The 16,608-nt window shown below is 43.5% G+C and overlaps 1 long non-coding RNA gene across 3 annotated transcripts in view; it reads right to left on the reverse strand.

Annotated features, from left to right (window-relative positions):
* The window catches only part of LOC119717629 (uncharacterized), a 43,289-nt gene that overhangs the window by 3,940 nt on the left and 22,741 nt on the right, over window positions 1–16,608 (reverse strand). For all 3 annotated transcript variants that reach the window (XR_011810948.1, XR_005267500.2, XR_005267501.2), the window contains one exon: window positions 4,851–5,068. This is a non-coding gene — a long non-coding RNA (uncharacterized lncRNA). The remainder of the gene's footprint in view (window positions 1–4,850; window positions 5,069–16,608) is intronic.

Genomic DNA, 16,608 nt, shown 5'->3' on the forward strand with positions numbered 1-16,608 from the left:
AGAAAGCCCGAGCCCTCTTGCCTCGGCTGTGGTGTTGGAACCCATTAATATTCTTCTGGCAGGTACCATGACCCTGGTGCCCTTGAACATGCTTGAAAACATAGGGTATTCCTGAGCCTTTGTCCCTGGGAGGATTAACAGGGTTGCCCTGGAGCCAGCCTGAAGGTGTTTTAATAGGTAATACGGGTGGGCTGCACGTCTGACTGCAAGCCTTGCCTCAGGCTGCCCCTGCTCAGCAGCACAGATGCAGCTGTTGAAATTAGGGGATAGAACATGGCTGGGTGTACGAGTTAGAGTCTGAATCCTCAAAATTTGGCAGAGTATTCCCATCCCCCTGTCAGACAGGCATCCCAGTTGAAGGGATCCAGGCTGGGGACTTGTTCTGCTTCTGCCACTGCCGCCTCCTCCAGCCCTGAGCCAGTTACTTACTCCTCTTGCCATTCTTCTGGCTCTTCAGCTTATAAACTGTATAAAGTCTCCGCGTGTTTTTGCTGTGCTTGGCACAAGGAGGTCCCAGTCTCAGCTGGGTCCTCTGAGTATATCATTGTAAAAGCAAATAGACAGATAATAGCAGTAACAATGGTTATTTTTTTGTATGAACAATAGGATGCTAATGGAGGAGAAGCCTCTCCTCTGAGGTGCTTTTTTATCTGCAAGTGAAGGTCTCTTTTTCCTTGCTCAGCTGGAGAAGATACTGCCTTTGTAAATCAGACAGAACTTATCATATAAAGTGGAACACATCTTTGATTATACTGAATACTATCTTGTCTATAATTTACCCTTGCTGCTGTAAAGGACGCAACATGATTAAACTAAGAAATGATAGACTGAACATTGTGAGTCAGGATGGAAAAAGGTATTTCCTACCTAAATAGGAAACAATCATCAACAAAACAGTGAAAAAATACAAGAAAATGTTTCTATATACAATAAACAAGCCACCCTGCTGTTGCCTTATATTATATTGTTGCTCTTCTTGCTCAGATTGCTGCAGCAACTTCCCCTGTGGCCTACAACATTCTTTATTTAAAAAAAAAAAACAACACCCTACAAACTGTCATGATTTTTAATGAGGTGAATATCTCTCCTCTCCTCCGTAAGTGCATATGTTCTGTCGCACGCTCGCGCTGCCAACTCTTCCGTGTTTCACTGGGTGAGTCCAGATTCTCCAGTGACATTTCTCAAATTGTAGATCTCTGCAGTGTATTTTCCTGGAGCTGTTAAAAATATTGCTACTTCACTTAATAACAATGTTTAGCGGTACAGAATATCACTTGTCACTGGGTATACACCAGGTGCTCCGCACAGGGGGAGAGGGGTCATTTTCCCCATTTTACAGACAAGGAAACCAAGGCATTGAATTTGGCAGCGATTCCCCCAAAGCATGCTGCAGAACACGTGACCAGGAGAAGGACCAACATCTCTTCAGCTCACACTATGTTCTTCAGCATTTGATGCTGCTTTTTTTCCATTGATATTACCACCTGCAACACTTTGTCCCCCCAGCAGCACTGCCCAGAACGGTCACAGCAGAGCCAGCACTTTTGTGATAACAAATTCAGATACTGCAGCAAACAATGAAAATAATTTTCCCAATTTTGGAATGAGACTTTGCCATGTTTGATGTTTAGTAACTTCTATCTCGTCTCAGATGATTTCTGGGTCTGATGCCAAAAACATGATATGTTGCTATCCAAATTAGCATATGATGCAATTTTGTGCTAACATTCAGATTATGAAGTCTGTTTGCTGTTTCCATATAGATGTATCTTTGACAAGAACAGCAATTCTATAATAAGCCCAGGATGAAAAGCCCATCAATTGAATTGGTACCACATTACCATGGCAACAATATAATGCTAATGAAATTGTGACTGTTGAACCTTGTTTATGGAACTCTACAAAATGGGCTTCATAAAAGGAGGAATCTTGTTGATTACTAAATGTTTCAAAGCATGATAAAAACCTTATAACTACATGTGCTGCGACTTATTAACCATGTTATCATCCTCATTTGAGATAACACATTGCTGTTTGTAAGAGCAATTGCACTCTCAAAGAAATAAAATTATATTGGAAAATCTGTGCTTCTCCAGCTTTCATGGTGCACCAAGTAAAGACTTGCTCGCCTCCATGTCCCAGCTCACAAAGTCGATTGGCATAGGTGTGTATCCAGCCATGCAGTCATTACTGTTTGTTTAATCTCTCAAAATCTATAAATTATACTGCAACTGTAGATACAGCAAACACCTTTTCTGTAAGAAAAACGTGGCTTAGTTTACATCAAAGCATTCCACAGGAATCTGTCCCTCTAGATGACTCCCTGCGCAGCAGAGGCATGGTTGCAGGCACGGTCTCTGGGCTTCCCCTGCCTTTCTCTTTCCCCTTGGAGGTTTACTGCCGCCAGTCTGATGACGCAGAGGCAGGCAGTCACCATCCCAAAGGGACGCCGCTCACCTCACAGTACAGCAGTCCTTGCTGATGGCACCCTGATATCATCTCCTGCTCTTAAGTACAGAAGTACTGATCATTCAGATTCCCTGGCCAGCGATGTCTCTGAGCTGCCTCACCCCCCGGTGTCTGGGACTCCAACATCCAGCTCTATACAGCAGAATTGCATTTTTAGCTAACAGATAATCTTTCCCATTGCTTTCACCTGGGAATAAAAAGTATAGTTCGCCTCCTGAAGTCCACTTCAGAATATACCAGGGAGATGGGAAAAAAGGGAAGAGCAGGGAAACTGGCAAGCGATGAGGTTGGTGAGGAAGGGGGCTGAAAGCATGTGACAAAAAATTTTTCTTTATCAGGCTAAGAATACTGTGAAATATCTGCCACAACAGTACTATGCAGATATTTAGCACAGACAGTAGAAGAGCATACCACTTGCTTTAGTGAAGTCCTGGCCCACACGGCACTGCAGTCAGCATGAATCCTCACCGCATTGCATCTTATGGGCCTTAAATCAGGGCTTTAAAGGGATTTATTTGAAAGCTTCATGTTTCAAAGTACTTGGAAAAGGAAGCACTGTCTAACATTTTGTTATGCCCGCGGTTTGTGGGAAAGCAAGGCACTGAATTTCTGAGTTGATCGAAATATAATGTAATGTAATTTAACTTAATATATATTTTGCACTAGCTGACAGTTTTATTAAGCAGAACCAATAATCATCATTATTCAGTGTAATAACTACCTCATTAGAAACGGTCTAATTTTCCCTAATTTTAATTTACCTCTCGGACTAAGCTGTTCTAAAATTACTGAAGTGGCTGCAGTTAAGTTTTGTAAGAATTAAAAGGAAACATAAGTCTTCAGAAAGCTGCTGCTGTCAAAATAGTAATATGTCAGAACTTCATGAGAGAAGTACAGAAAATCCAGTTTAGGAAATTATGATACCACCTTTACTTTCTTACTGTCTTTGAAGTAACACTGCTGCATCCTTTTTGCACAAACAATGATAAATTGATTGCTTGCAAGCTTTCATGTACTCCACTTTAATAAAGGACCTGCCTAAGGTTTGTGGCAAAGAGTGCTGGTAAGGAGGAGCTGACAAGCAGAAATATTTCTTAGAGAGCCAGGGAAGGAGATGAAGACACTGATCAAGTTTCATTATCCTCCAATGAAAATAGGATGTAAACTGTGACATCCAGGCAGATTACATATGTCAGGCAAGCAGATGTGAGCAGAAACATGTAGATGCTAAATCTCACCTAATAGGCTTACTCTGAGGATTATTCTCAGTGACCAAGTCTATGTTAGCTGTAGTTAACATACAGTATATAAGAAATATGTATTTGTAAGTGAATCTGGGGACATTCCCAGCAGTGCTGAAGTTAATGCTCTTTGATATACCTTGGAGCATCCCAAAAGCACTTTGGGTGTCATACATTTCTAGAGAGATCATAAACAGCACTACAGAATATATCTTTAGCCCAAAATTTCAAAGGGAACTGTTTTCTCAAATAATGTGCTTGAAAAAAAATAATTATATTCAAACCACTTCTGTGTGCAAACTGCTACAGTTGTTTAGCTACTTGATTTGTTCGTGCCAGTTCTGAAAACACACTTGATCAAAAGAATAGTGTTGCAGAGAGAAGTAACTTCACATGAGCAAGTGAAAAGCACTTCGCAGGTTGTGTTAGAAAGTAGACAAACTGTCTAAAGGTTTTGTTTATCATAGGGTGTTACTCTGCAGTTCCAAGTCATAAAAATAACCGTATTTGTTTTTAACATAACCCAAAAATAACACACACACACAAAAAAGTCGCTCTTTTGGAAGCACTCTGCTTATAAAACCTCCCCTCTTTGAAATTCTGGTCCTCTTCCAGCTGTAGTATTATTTGCTTGGCTATCAGAACACACAGTACAGCAGTGAAAAGCATTACACTATTATCCCAAGATAATTTGATAGTCTGTAAATGTATTTTCCTGCCTGTGGTTCCAGGCATTATGCTCACACTTGAAGTAAGGCTTTGCAGTATCTTAGGCAGTTCATGTTCGCCCATATTGGTTTCACTTTGAACATCTGCCTGCATGGTACAAACACGGTTTATCTGTGGATTGTACAAGCTAGACTAGATCAGGGATGTTTACAGGCCAGAGCAGCAGAGCCACGGGATGCCTACTGCAGGCACCCAGGTCTGGAGGAAGCTGGTGGTGACTCACTGGTGGCTGTCTCCTGCCTGCGTCAATGTTATCGCACCATGCATCAGCATGAGTCTGCTGGAAATGCTGAATTTTAAGTCCGACATAAAACCATGGCTTTGGTCTGATGCGCTCAGTAAATACAGCACAGCACTTTCCAGAAGTACTCACCCTGCTGTTCCCCTTGGACACAAGAAGTGGTAACTCACCTTCAGTTTCCCTTTCATTTCTGGAGCTCGTGACACCGCTCCCCCAGGTGCCAGAAACCAAGCTGTCCGGTGCTAGCTGGGCTGCTGCTTCTCCTCCGATGTGTCCATGCTCCAGCAGGATGTAATTCCCTCGTAGAACGGGTAAAGTTAGCGAGCGTGGACATGAGGCTTTGGTTTTGGAGGGGCTCAGAGGTCACCCCTCACCCTCTCTTGGGAGCCTGTGGTGGGAACAGATTTATGTGAGGTGGCAACGATCTACTCCTGGCCCTTAACTGGTCAGCAGTGAATGCAGCTCCCCAGGCAGTGGTGCTGGTGAGAAGAAAGCCTCCTCAGGTGCACTGTGCTGTTGCAGCCCCTGGTGAGAAGAGCTGGGGTAATTCCAGGAGCTACGTGCTGCTGACAGCCGCTGGACTGCCTCCTCCCAAGGGCATTGCTCAGATCCCTGTGGATATCTGAAAGGCCCCAGGAAGGTCCCCAGGTAAATTCTCCAGCAAAGGCACTCCCCTGTATACCAGGGCCCCTCTGCTGCACCCACACCCAAAAGGGAAGGTGGTTGCTGCTGCTGCACTGCGTGTGCTGCTCCAGCTAAACATCTATCTCCCTTAGGCTCTAGAAATGATTGGAGATCCCAGAGGATCTAAGGATCCTAAGTAACCACAACAAATGAGGATATGGACTGATCAACAGTCACAGTGCAGATTTTTTGGTGAACAGCAGTGAGAATTTAGGAGCTGTAGGACAGCAGCTGGCTCTAGAGAGCAGGGCCCATAATGTCACTGTCATCAGAACACCTTCTGAAAGTGTGATAAATCTTGCCTGCTTTATAGATGCCCTATAAAATAAGGGGCTAAGGTTCAAATAAAGTAATGGAGGACAGCATCCAAACAGCCTGGAATTATCGCATTGCTGGTTTCTCCTCCCTCATCCGTGCACGGCGTCTTGGATTCTGCTGACACACTTCAGCCAGTTACTTTAAAAAGTAAAAAATAATAATAAAAAAAAAATACAACAGCTTTTCTAACCTCCATGTAAATGTTACTTACGTTATGTTGAAAATCTTTAAGGTCCTTTATTCTGAGAGAAAATTTAAACTTGTCTTACAAGGACAGAGTGAAGTTTAAGAACAGCAGCACTTTAAAACAACAACAAAAAGTGCAAGAATACCAGTTTACCATCCTGCTATCAATTTATGATAACGTTTATAACATTAATATAATGGATTATGACCTTTCTTGGCTTGTCTGACTGAGAGCTGTTCATGTATTACATGCTTCTTATCACCTTGATCCTTCCATAATAAAAATCACTTCAATTTTCTGAGCTGTGTCATCAAAACATGCACCCATAAGTGCTGATCTCATCCCTTAAGGAGTAGTACCAGGAATGCCTTTGGAGTTTTGTGTCACCTAAAATCTAGTGTGAAGTTAAAGCCCAATTTCAGAAAACTACCTTGTGTCTAACTTTATCCCACATGCTGCATAATGGCCACCCTTATGATTTTAACATTTTACTGAGGCCTGTCAAAATGCTGCGCCCTCCTGTGTGGAAGTTGTTGAAGTTCAGAAATATCATTATTCTCTACAAACCAGAGAGATCGTGAAGGAATGCACAATGGCTGGTGTGTTACAATTACTTACCTTGACCCTTGACTTTTTTTTCTCTTTAATCCCAACACAGAATAAAATATATTTTCTTCAGTACTTAAGAAAAAACTTTGCTGTGCAATGTGTGCCTGCTTTCACTGTGCCCATTTCCACTAAACGTGGTGTTGAGATACTCTTTTCAGATCATCGGTTCCACATGTATCATATATAAAGGATGACGGAGGAAGGTGAGAATTTTCAGCGTTTCTAAAAATTGACCATTTAACAAATGCTAGCAGCGTTTGGGTGGATGAAGACCTGGGGTGTACGCTGATGTCTGGCAAATCCTGCTCCACAGTCCTGTCACTTCCCGGTTTGCATGGGGCCTCCCGGTCCGCTCCGTGTGAGGCTCCCTGATGACCCTGAGAATCTGCGTCTGAACTGCTGTGGTAATATAGTCCATGTGCCTCTAGAGATCAAATCTGAGAGCCATGCCAGGACAGGATATCCACATTCAAGACATGGACATGCTCCCATAAGGACACCTCTCTCTGCAGCCCTCACTGTTCCCCTGCAGCTACACGTGTCCTGGTACGAACATCCGATTCACAGCAATTTGAAGTTCAAGCAAGAACAAGCAAGGCAGTGCTGGCACATACTGTTGACTTGATTGATATGGAGACCTCTGTTTTCTTTCCGGTATTTTGTCAAGAATATGACATGTTAACTCTTAACTTTTTATTGTTATTTTAAATGAACTGGCAAGGTTGCAGAGTAGCTACATGCACAGTGTTGGGTACTGTTCTCCTAACACAGAAGCAGAGAGGTGCTCAGTAATCACCTTCTGAAGCTGCCTTTAACATGGTAAATCAAAATGGTTCTTCAGGGACAGATCCTGGTTTGGCTTTTCAGTCTGGTTGCTGATGAATGGCCATTTCTGTCTCTGGGCCTGGTGATTAGCTTCATTCAGCTGAGAGATGTGTGGTTGGACATTGCTCACTCTTTCGACAAAAAATACAGGCACATTTTCTTGGGCTATAAAGCGGGACATATGGGAGCTGGATTCCATCTTTCATTAGATCTTGGAAATGGTGTCCTCCTGAGGCAATTAATTAGCATGATGTTCTTGGCTGCTAATGTTTGCTTTCAGATTTCAGTGGCAACAGACTTGGCAACATAAATTTTGCAAGGATTGGCTAACGGTTTAGGGTGTTAGCCCCAGCCTCACACAGCTTTCTCCAAATCCTTTTCTTTTAAAGAATTCCCTTACGTGTATGGACAGGTTGCTTAATTTCTGTCCATGTCGCAGCTCTCCCTTTGAAAAACGAATGTTAACAGCGCTTTCCTGTGCCACAGGAGAGGTGCGTTACAGATGGCGAGCCCCCGCTACTACAAGAGAGGCCAGACAGTACCACTGCAGTCCTCTGCCTCCTCCCTGAGATGGAGGATCTATTCTGCAAAGCATTTCTTTGATCCTTCCACATTTTAAGGCAAAACCGTTTACATTAGAAATTTCTCAGTTGAACACATTTCTATCTGTTTACTTTCAGTTTACCCACCGTAGATACCTGCAGGCTGTACACATCCTTATCTGTAGAAAGGACAGCAATGGAAAAAGGCGTATTTCTCTATTTACGTAAGCCATTTGATCTAGGCTTGCATGAGGTATGATGTTTGTGATCATTTCCAAACTATATCCTTCCTAAGCAGGTGTGATGAACAGCAGCACTTTTAACCCCTAAATTCAATGCAGAGATATGATCTAGAGAGTTATCTCAATTATATTTATAGTGCTATATAATTATAACAATTCCTGGCTGAAAAATAATGTTAGTTACAACTACAAAACATTTCATGCCTCTTTCTAAGGGAGATGAATACAAAATATAAAAGATATATCCAAACAGTTCTACAGCAAATAACACATCTGCCGTGGGGAGGAACACAAACTCATGTTTGTGTATCCATTAAACAGTGACATAGGCTGAATTTTCAAGGGGAGAGGAAAGGAGGAACCTATTTCAATGCACCAAAATTTTAGTGCTGTTTTATAGCTGCATTGCTTAAAACTATTGCAAATAAGTAGTTGTGCATGTAGCAGCTCCCTTAAGTGGTCATTACTATATGTGTTTTGAACTCACAAAAGGCATATTACAAAGCTGTTTGAAACAGATGTGCTCCTCCCTCCATTTAAAACAAAATTAGTCTGTGGTGTTAATTTAGGTAACCTTTGCAGTCGCTAATGTACAAACACACACTTTTTAAATATGTCTGAAATAAATTAGGCAGGACAAGAAAATGAAAATACCACTAAACAGTAGTTGCAATGTTTGATGTTCCTTCCAGATAGTTTGTTCTAATTTAAATAAGAATGGGATGAGAAAGTGCAAAACATTATCATAGGACTGTCTCTTCACTTGATGTACCTAGAATTCCTAATATAAACACTCTGGGACAGAACCTTTTTCCTCACACCTGCCAGACAAATACTTTCCAAATCTCCATTAATTAAAAGCAGTAATAACACAAGAAGAACATTTGAATGATGGTGATCTAATCCTCCATAACCAGCATATTCATGCAACACTACTACCTGAACAGCCCATGGTAAGGAAAGCAGTAGCACTGCCTTAATGCAGCACTTCCTCAGATGCTCCAAGCCCTCCCATCAGATCAAGCAGAGCGACCCACTCCCGAGCTGGCCACATACCCCACATTCAGTCTCCAGCTCTGTAACTCTCAGAACTGCCTTTTACAGACCACCAGGAAGGAATTTGCTGAACACTAGCTGAAAGACACTTATTGTACTACTAATAAGGAAGGTTTAAATACCATTAAAATTCTGACTTGTACTTTAAAATGCCATGAAATCCCAAGTTAAGGCTTTGCCTTGCTTCCCTCTAAGTACTGCCAAAGGTGCAGTAAGATCACAGGCTGCTGCAGTAACTGAAATGTGCTGGCACTTTGGACGACTCCAGCTTTTTGCTCAAGATCCTGTTGCCTTTTTCAGCAGCCTGGTCGCTACAATGGCTGTAGAGGAAGGTGCTGAGGAGAGGTTTAAGATCTGAATTGTAATGCCTAATATTTCAGACTTCTTTTCAATCATTGACAGAAAACAACTTGGTGAGCAGATACATTTATGTAATGCAATTAAGGATTTTCAGTTGCTGGGTGGCTTGCAAGATTGAATTTTTAAGACCTACTATACGAATGAGAGTTTATATTTGAAAATAAATACCCAAAGGGGTTGCCTAAAAAAAGTCCTTATGATTAAAAATTGCGGAGCATTGGTCTACGTTATTGACTAGCAACTGTAGACCCTTCATTTTACAGGAGATCTGCCTCCTAGTTTGTACACAAAAATTCTTCAAAACCATTTGTTCTTCTCTTTGCATTGTTTAAAATTGTCCTTAACTAGATATGGGAGAAATATTGCTTAGATGTTGACTCTGGAACTAGAATATGCAATGCCAGCATGAGAAAAAAAGGCCTAAATATGACAGTGGAGTTGCTCAGAGAGCCAGCCGCCAGCCAAGAAGGAGCTGCTTTCATGATGGATGTCTGTGCATGATGTAAACCTCTTTTTTGGTGGTGGTGGCTCAGTAACTTCCATCACAGGTGGGTATTACAGTCTTAATTGATTCCTAGCAGCACAATCTGTATCCTTCACCAAGGCATGTCCATTTCACAAGGTTATTGGCTTTCAACGTATCTCGTTAGATGTTATAACGAGACAGATTTTTTCCACAGATTGATGTCTATTGATATTGCATTAGTTCATCGGGGTTACAAATCATATTGCATTGCAGCACATTTCACATTTGCTGTATCATGACAAGAGGTTTATAATATTCACTCTGGGGCACAGAAAGTGCCTGCTACCCATCTTTTGGATAAATAATTTAAGAAATTGTTGGGAAATCATGCCTAATTAGTAGGATCTGCACTGAACAAGCGCCCTTTGATTTAAATTGTATTTGTATTTTCATAGGTATTGATTTTATAAGTAGGAGAGATGAATAATACATTTTGCATTTCTCCACTGTTAGCAGCAATACTCTGACAGAAATAATGGAGGAACACTCCTTTGAGGGAAGCTGTCTCTTTGGGGACTGGAATACCTCCCCCTAGGAAGCCCCTGGGGCAGTTAAAGGCACCCCTAAATTGCATGGAGTGGCCTGATCCTTTTTCTTTTTTTTTTTTTCCCCCCCATTGATTTGCTGCATCATCCCAGACAAATCACACAGCCTCTCAAAGTCCCTCCTTTTCCATCTGCAAAATGGAGACAGAACGGTTTCTCATCAGCTTGCAAATAAACATGAGACACAGGAAGAAAAGGAATAGCTACGTTCAAGTGGATATTGCTCAAATTCTGCCTGGCATCACCACAAGGACATTCAGCATGGGCTCAGCAGAGGGGTGGGGAAGGGGGCCAGCAACCGTCTTTCTGTGGGTACCAGAGGGTCAGACCACACACACCAGCACCCAGGGCGAACCCACACACATCTTGCAGCAGCAAGGCAGAGGCGGGCATCACACCACACACCTGAACCCAGATAAGCTGCTTCTGTCTCTGCCGCCAGCACCAAGGCTCTGCTTATTTTGGCTACTCCCTTCCCTGAGTGAATTCCTGAAACAAGGTTCATTCGTTTTCCTTCACTGGATGCTAATCCCTTTAAGCAGGAGCAGTGAAGAAGGCGGAGGCTGTAGCATGCACATATTCCTGCTATCTTCACTCCACAAACAGGTTTGCAAGCCTGCTCATGTGCATGGTCAGGGTGAGGAACAGAAGCAGGCAAAACATTGCTGGGATTAGAAACAAACCAGAACATACGTAGGTATTTACAAACTTTGGTTTCCAGCACCCTATCAGCTATAACAAACGCAGACTCTATGAGATAACCATAATTAAATAAAAGCTTTATTTTTTACCCAGTATGTCAGCTCCGATTAGAAAGGAAAACCCTAGGCTCAACTGTGCTACACAATAAACCATGGCATCAGAGCAAGCATCAAAGTGGCCCCTCAGCTGCTGGCAAACATTACAGTCATAAGAAAAGAGACAATGAAAATACAATCAGTAGAAATAGCATTTTCCCCCATAATATAAACACCACAGACATTCTTTTAATACAAAGAGAAGCAGGATCAACAGTGACAGCTTTAAATTTGCCAAGTATCATGGGAGGACTGCAAAACACATCCTCCTCGAACCAAGCCGAAGGAGCAGAACGAGCCAACTCGCTCTGCTCGGAACAAAGACATCCCTTTCATATGTCTCAGAGAGTTAGCAGGCTTAATTTTATTTTTATTTTTCATTTAACATCTGTTTCAGCAAGATGTGCTAAAATATCTATTAGTGCCTATTTATATAGATATAGACCACTGCACTTAAATCACTTTGCATTCTTCAAAACATAGACATTATATATGATTAATTATTGTTTGAATCTGCACTTTAAAAAATATATATTGCAGAGAAGACAACTGGGAGCCAGGACCCCCAGCCCTCCAGCGGAGGGATCGTTGTCACTTGGAAGAGCAGACGATGCGGATGCGTTTCAGCCCTCAGCTCGAGAGAAGATTTAAATAATGCATGGTGGGTTCCTTTGTGATTCCTTTCTTGCCTTTTTTTTTTTTTTTTGGTTAATATTTTAAATTCTTTTAGAAGTATTACCTGTATGTTAAGGCCCATATTCATATAATCATGAGTGACAAGCAACTTCTCTGTTTTGCCTTTCTACTTCCAGGCAGATTTAGAGAAATTGAGGCCTGGCAACACGCAGCTAGGGTGCACAAGAGCACACAGCTGAAAGCATTAGAAAGGGTCTGCTTGAACATTTTTTTTTCCCCCTTTTCTCATTAAAGTTTCATCTGAAGAATTTTTGTGGGAGCCTTAGCAGGTAAAACAGCACTCATCACGTCTATGTTCCCAAGCAGCAGTGGCACAGAGGAGACCCAGTATCAGATAGATGCAGTCTTTATTCTGATGTCTACCATAGCCTCCCAGACGCAATAATTCACCCTCTTTAGTATCTTTCCACAAGAGACGAGCAATATTAATTATTCTGAAGTATTTTGGGGAGGATGAATACTGGAGAAGTTCTCACTTATTTCACAAGATATTTCACTTTCCAAGTAAAATACAAAGTGGTTGTAATGAGCTTCACTTTAAGAGAATGACAGATATCTCCTGGGTAACCCAGCCGGCAAAGTCCAATCCCCAGTGAAGCCAACATGAGAACCATATATGCTTTTATGAATGCCGAAATGGTCCATGAATTTCAAATACTATTGCACCCTGTTTTACAAGCCTTTTATGTGTTTTTCTTCAATAAATACATGTATTTTGCTTTACGAATCTCTGGATCTCGGGACCCCTTTTGAGCTGCACATCCCTTAGAATCTTAATAGAAAAGCAGCGACATTAAACTGAAAATAAATGCTTTTAACAAATAGGGAAAGTCTATATTTCACCAAGGAAAGTGTGGTTTAAAGTAAAGCACGGGCTCCTGCGACATCTAAATCCTGCATATTTTCTGCAGAGCATGCCACAGCTATTGACATACTGTTGGTTTTATATGTCCCAGGATGCATGAATTATTACTGCCATTCGACATTTTGCATTCCTAGTTCCATAGCCTATAGCAACGCTTACCGCTGGCTGCTGTAGACTACACCAGACCTCTGGCAATGCCTCCTATTGATCAAGCGCTGCTCAATGTTTGCCTGCTCAGTAATGCAAAGACATCCTAATTCTCTAAGACAGAAAACCCACAAGTTACTGTGCTTATGTTTTCTAGTCCTTTTCAGAGACACGATACATGAAACACAATACAAATGCCTTCTCCCCCATCAGGAGGCAAACCGATAGTTGTCTTATGAGCTTCAGGTACCATGAAAAAAAAGCAGTGCACAATAATGCTAAAGAACAAAGCTGGCCGGATGCTCCTAACGAATGGTGCCAGCATGCAGGCTGGTTATGAAAGGAATCTCAGAAGTGAAAGAAGCATCCTGCTGAGATTTGATGGACTTGTCGTGACAGGTTTATTAGCTTCTTTAAAAAGGACCTTGCCAAAGTGAATAATAGAGACCACAGTAGCAGAAAAACTACATCCAAGGTGTTTGTGTTTATGGATTCACAGGGAGGTGAAGTAGCTCAGCGCTTACTTGGGTGAAATTCCCCAAGGACAGCAAGAACATGAGTTTGTGTAAATAATAAAATAGGTATTGCAAGTCACAGGACAGCAGGGAACGCCGTGACTACCCATGAGAAGACGCAGCACCACAGCGATGCATCCCAGGCTCAGCGCACACACATGCTCCAACACATGCTCAAGCCAAAGGGCTGGGGACCCACCCTTGCTGTGGGGTGAGCCCTGCCTGGCACCACAGCAGCACAGCCCTCGCTGTCCCTCTTCCACTGGGCTCACCCTACTCGTAGGGGCAGCCCAGGCCCCAGCAGAGCCCCACACAGCCACAGCTTTGTGTGGGGACAGAGCAAGGGGAGAGGCTTTAGTGCAGGCACATTCAGAGAAAAGCTGCTTTATTTCACTTTTTTTCTTTTAATCTCCAAGTGTTATTTGCAAATAATGTCACCATCAATGAGGCTTGTTAGCAGCATTTTTGTCTTCATTTGTTAAATCCTATGGTTGTTGTCTGAAACTATTTGCTCCTTTGCACCAGCACAGCTGGGCTGGATTTGTCTGATGCGAACACAATGGGGCCAAACACCCAGCTGGAGCAAAAGAGCCAACAAATGAGCCCTGAAGCGGGAAGCACAGGGCTGGTAGTGGGGTGACATGCTGTGGCCCGTGGCTGCATAGGGTTTGCTTTCACCTACACACTGGCATGGCCACGTCTGCCCATGTGACAGCTGCGGGATGGGTGCAGAGGTGGGGGCAGCCAAGGGGCCACTCTGCCTCTGGTCCACCACCACCACGTGTTCCCTCCACAGCTGTGACAGCAGCTGAGGACAGGGACACACCTGAGGATTTACCCAAGCGTGGGTTGCACATGGACTAAAATTCTCTGGCAGCACCCCATCGATGCATGCTTTCCTGGGGATCACCTTCAATAAGCTTGTGCAGTGAGCATCCCACCCAGCATCCAGAGCACTGTGTCCAGCCATGCAGCTTGCAGCAAAAACAGCTTCTCTGCTTGGACTCTGCCTTCCTGCTTGCTCTTCCCATTGTCCTCTCCTGCTGCTTCCCTCGCCCTCCCCTCAGTGCTGCTCCCACCCCAGGAGCCCCCAGCGCCTCTTTGTTTCCTGGCTGCATCCCTCGGGAAGCATCAGCGGGTCATGAACCATTTCCTCCGAGCACCGCCTGCATCTGCTGCCTTCGCACAATGACAGACTGGCTCGCGCGCCCCCAACGTGCTGCGGCAGAAAGCCCCGCTCCCCCCATTTATCCGAGGAGTTTTTATGATCTTGAAATACGGCGCCGTGGTGCTGCACCTGCAACTGCCTTCAGAGTCCCTCGGCGCCACAGCCACAGGGACAGCTCCAGTCGAGCTCGGCTGAGCGCAGAAGGTGACTTCTGCCGTGGGAGCACTTTGTCATGGGGCGAGGCAGGCAGCACGGCACTAGCACAGCCTCTCTGACATCCTGAGGGGGAAGCATGGCTGCACACGAATTAAACCTTTGCAGCAAACAAAAATATTTTGCTTCACCAGAACATCGTAATGGTGGCATTTCTGCTGCCTTTTGAAAGGATGGGATTTACCCAGCTGAACTATTCAGCTCCTGAGCCAGCTTAAGGAGAGCAGGTTAACAACAAAGGCGTCTGGCATTCCTACAGCCCCACCGGCCTCCTGGAGCACATCGTGTCTCTTTCGTCAGCTTCACCCAGGGAGGAACCAGTTTCCTGCTCAGCCCCAGCACTGACAGGGAGTGCAGACCCCGTGCTGAAGGCCTCTCTTCTACCTGACTCACAAGGCTGGGCCTGCCAGCCTCACATCCCTACCCCACACAGCTGGCACAGCCGCTACTCCAGAGCACGCCAGCAGCCCCCATATTCAGGCACCGGGTCACAAGAAATAAAGGGAGGGAGCCTCTGCTGCAGCTCCCCATGCCCAGGGCCTGGCAGAGCCTTGTGCCGAGCAGCCCCTCAGGGAGGCTGGGACAGGCACCGCTCCTCACGCACCGAAATGGCACCTGCTGCACGGCCTAACGCAGCTTTGGATTTTCAGAACACGACACAGGGTGTGTATGTACATACATACTACATACATGTGCATACACGTTGCTGTGTAAATATACATACATTTACATACATGATCAGACGTGCTATATGTGGCATACATGACTAGTCATAAATTTTCAGTAGAAAACTAGAATGCATTGTGTGTGCATGCAAACGGATTGCAACTCCTGCAGATAGTTTATCCACTGCAACTAGAATTCTGCAGCTCTCCAAACCCCTGCTTTTGAATCTTTCAGTGTTTTGTGCAATTTGGGAAGAATCTAATCTTGTCGTATTAACATCAGTGCAGTTACTGAGTGACAAGGGCTGAGTCCCACCATGTTTTTCTGTTTTTCATTCTCACATAATGAAACACAATGTATTCCCTTTCTGTAAATGCTAGATGAAGTGTTTTTAATAAAATGCCTGTAACTAAAATACTTTATATCACTTAATTTGTAATTCTGCCTCTGAAGATTAAAAAAAATGTAGTGTCTTCCTATGATCAATAATCAATTTTTAAGCAGCTGTTTTCACAATAAATATATAAAAGCAATCCAAGCTACTAAAATCGTATACATAGACACATCATAAAAGCCAAACTTCTCCATATTCAGCAATAAAAAAAAAAAAAAAAAAAAAAAAAAAAAGGACAAAAAGACATGCACAGGTCTAAGATGCTGCAGTCCTAAGTATTTTGGACAGACCAGAAATCTCTGAAAGCTGGAAGCCATATGCAAGCCTTTCACCAGAGCACACAGTACAGCAGAATCTGTGTAATGACCCTGGGTGCCCATTTGCCCAGGGCCAGGCAGCCAGTCTGCCTGGGGCTGAGGGCAAGGCACTACGAACAAGTCACAAAGTCAAGGAGAACGGTTTCCTAGATGCATTGTGAACATCCACACCTGTTTGCAGATGTGGTGCTTCAACCAACAGATGGAAAGAGGACTCACTCCTTCGTCTGCAGCTGGTTGGGCTTTGTTCCTCTTC

Source organism: Anas platyrhynchos, chromosome 8 (assembly GCF_047663525.1).
Source record: "Anas platyrhynchos isolate ZD024472 breed Pekin duck chromosome 8, IASCAAS_PekinDuck_T2T, whole genome shotgun sequence".
NCBI classification, from domain to species: Eukaryota; Metazoa; Chordata; class Aves; order Anseriformes; family Anatidae; genus Anas; species Anas platyrhynchos.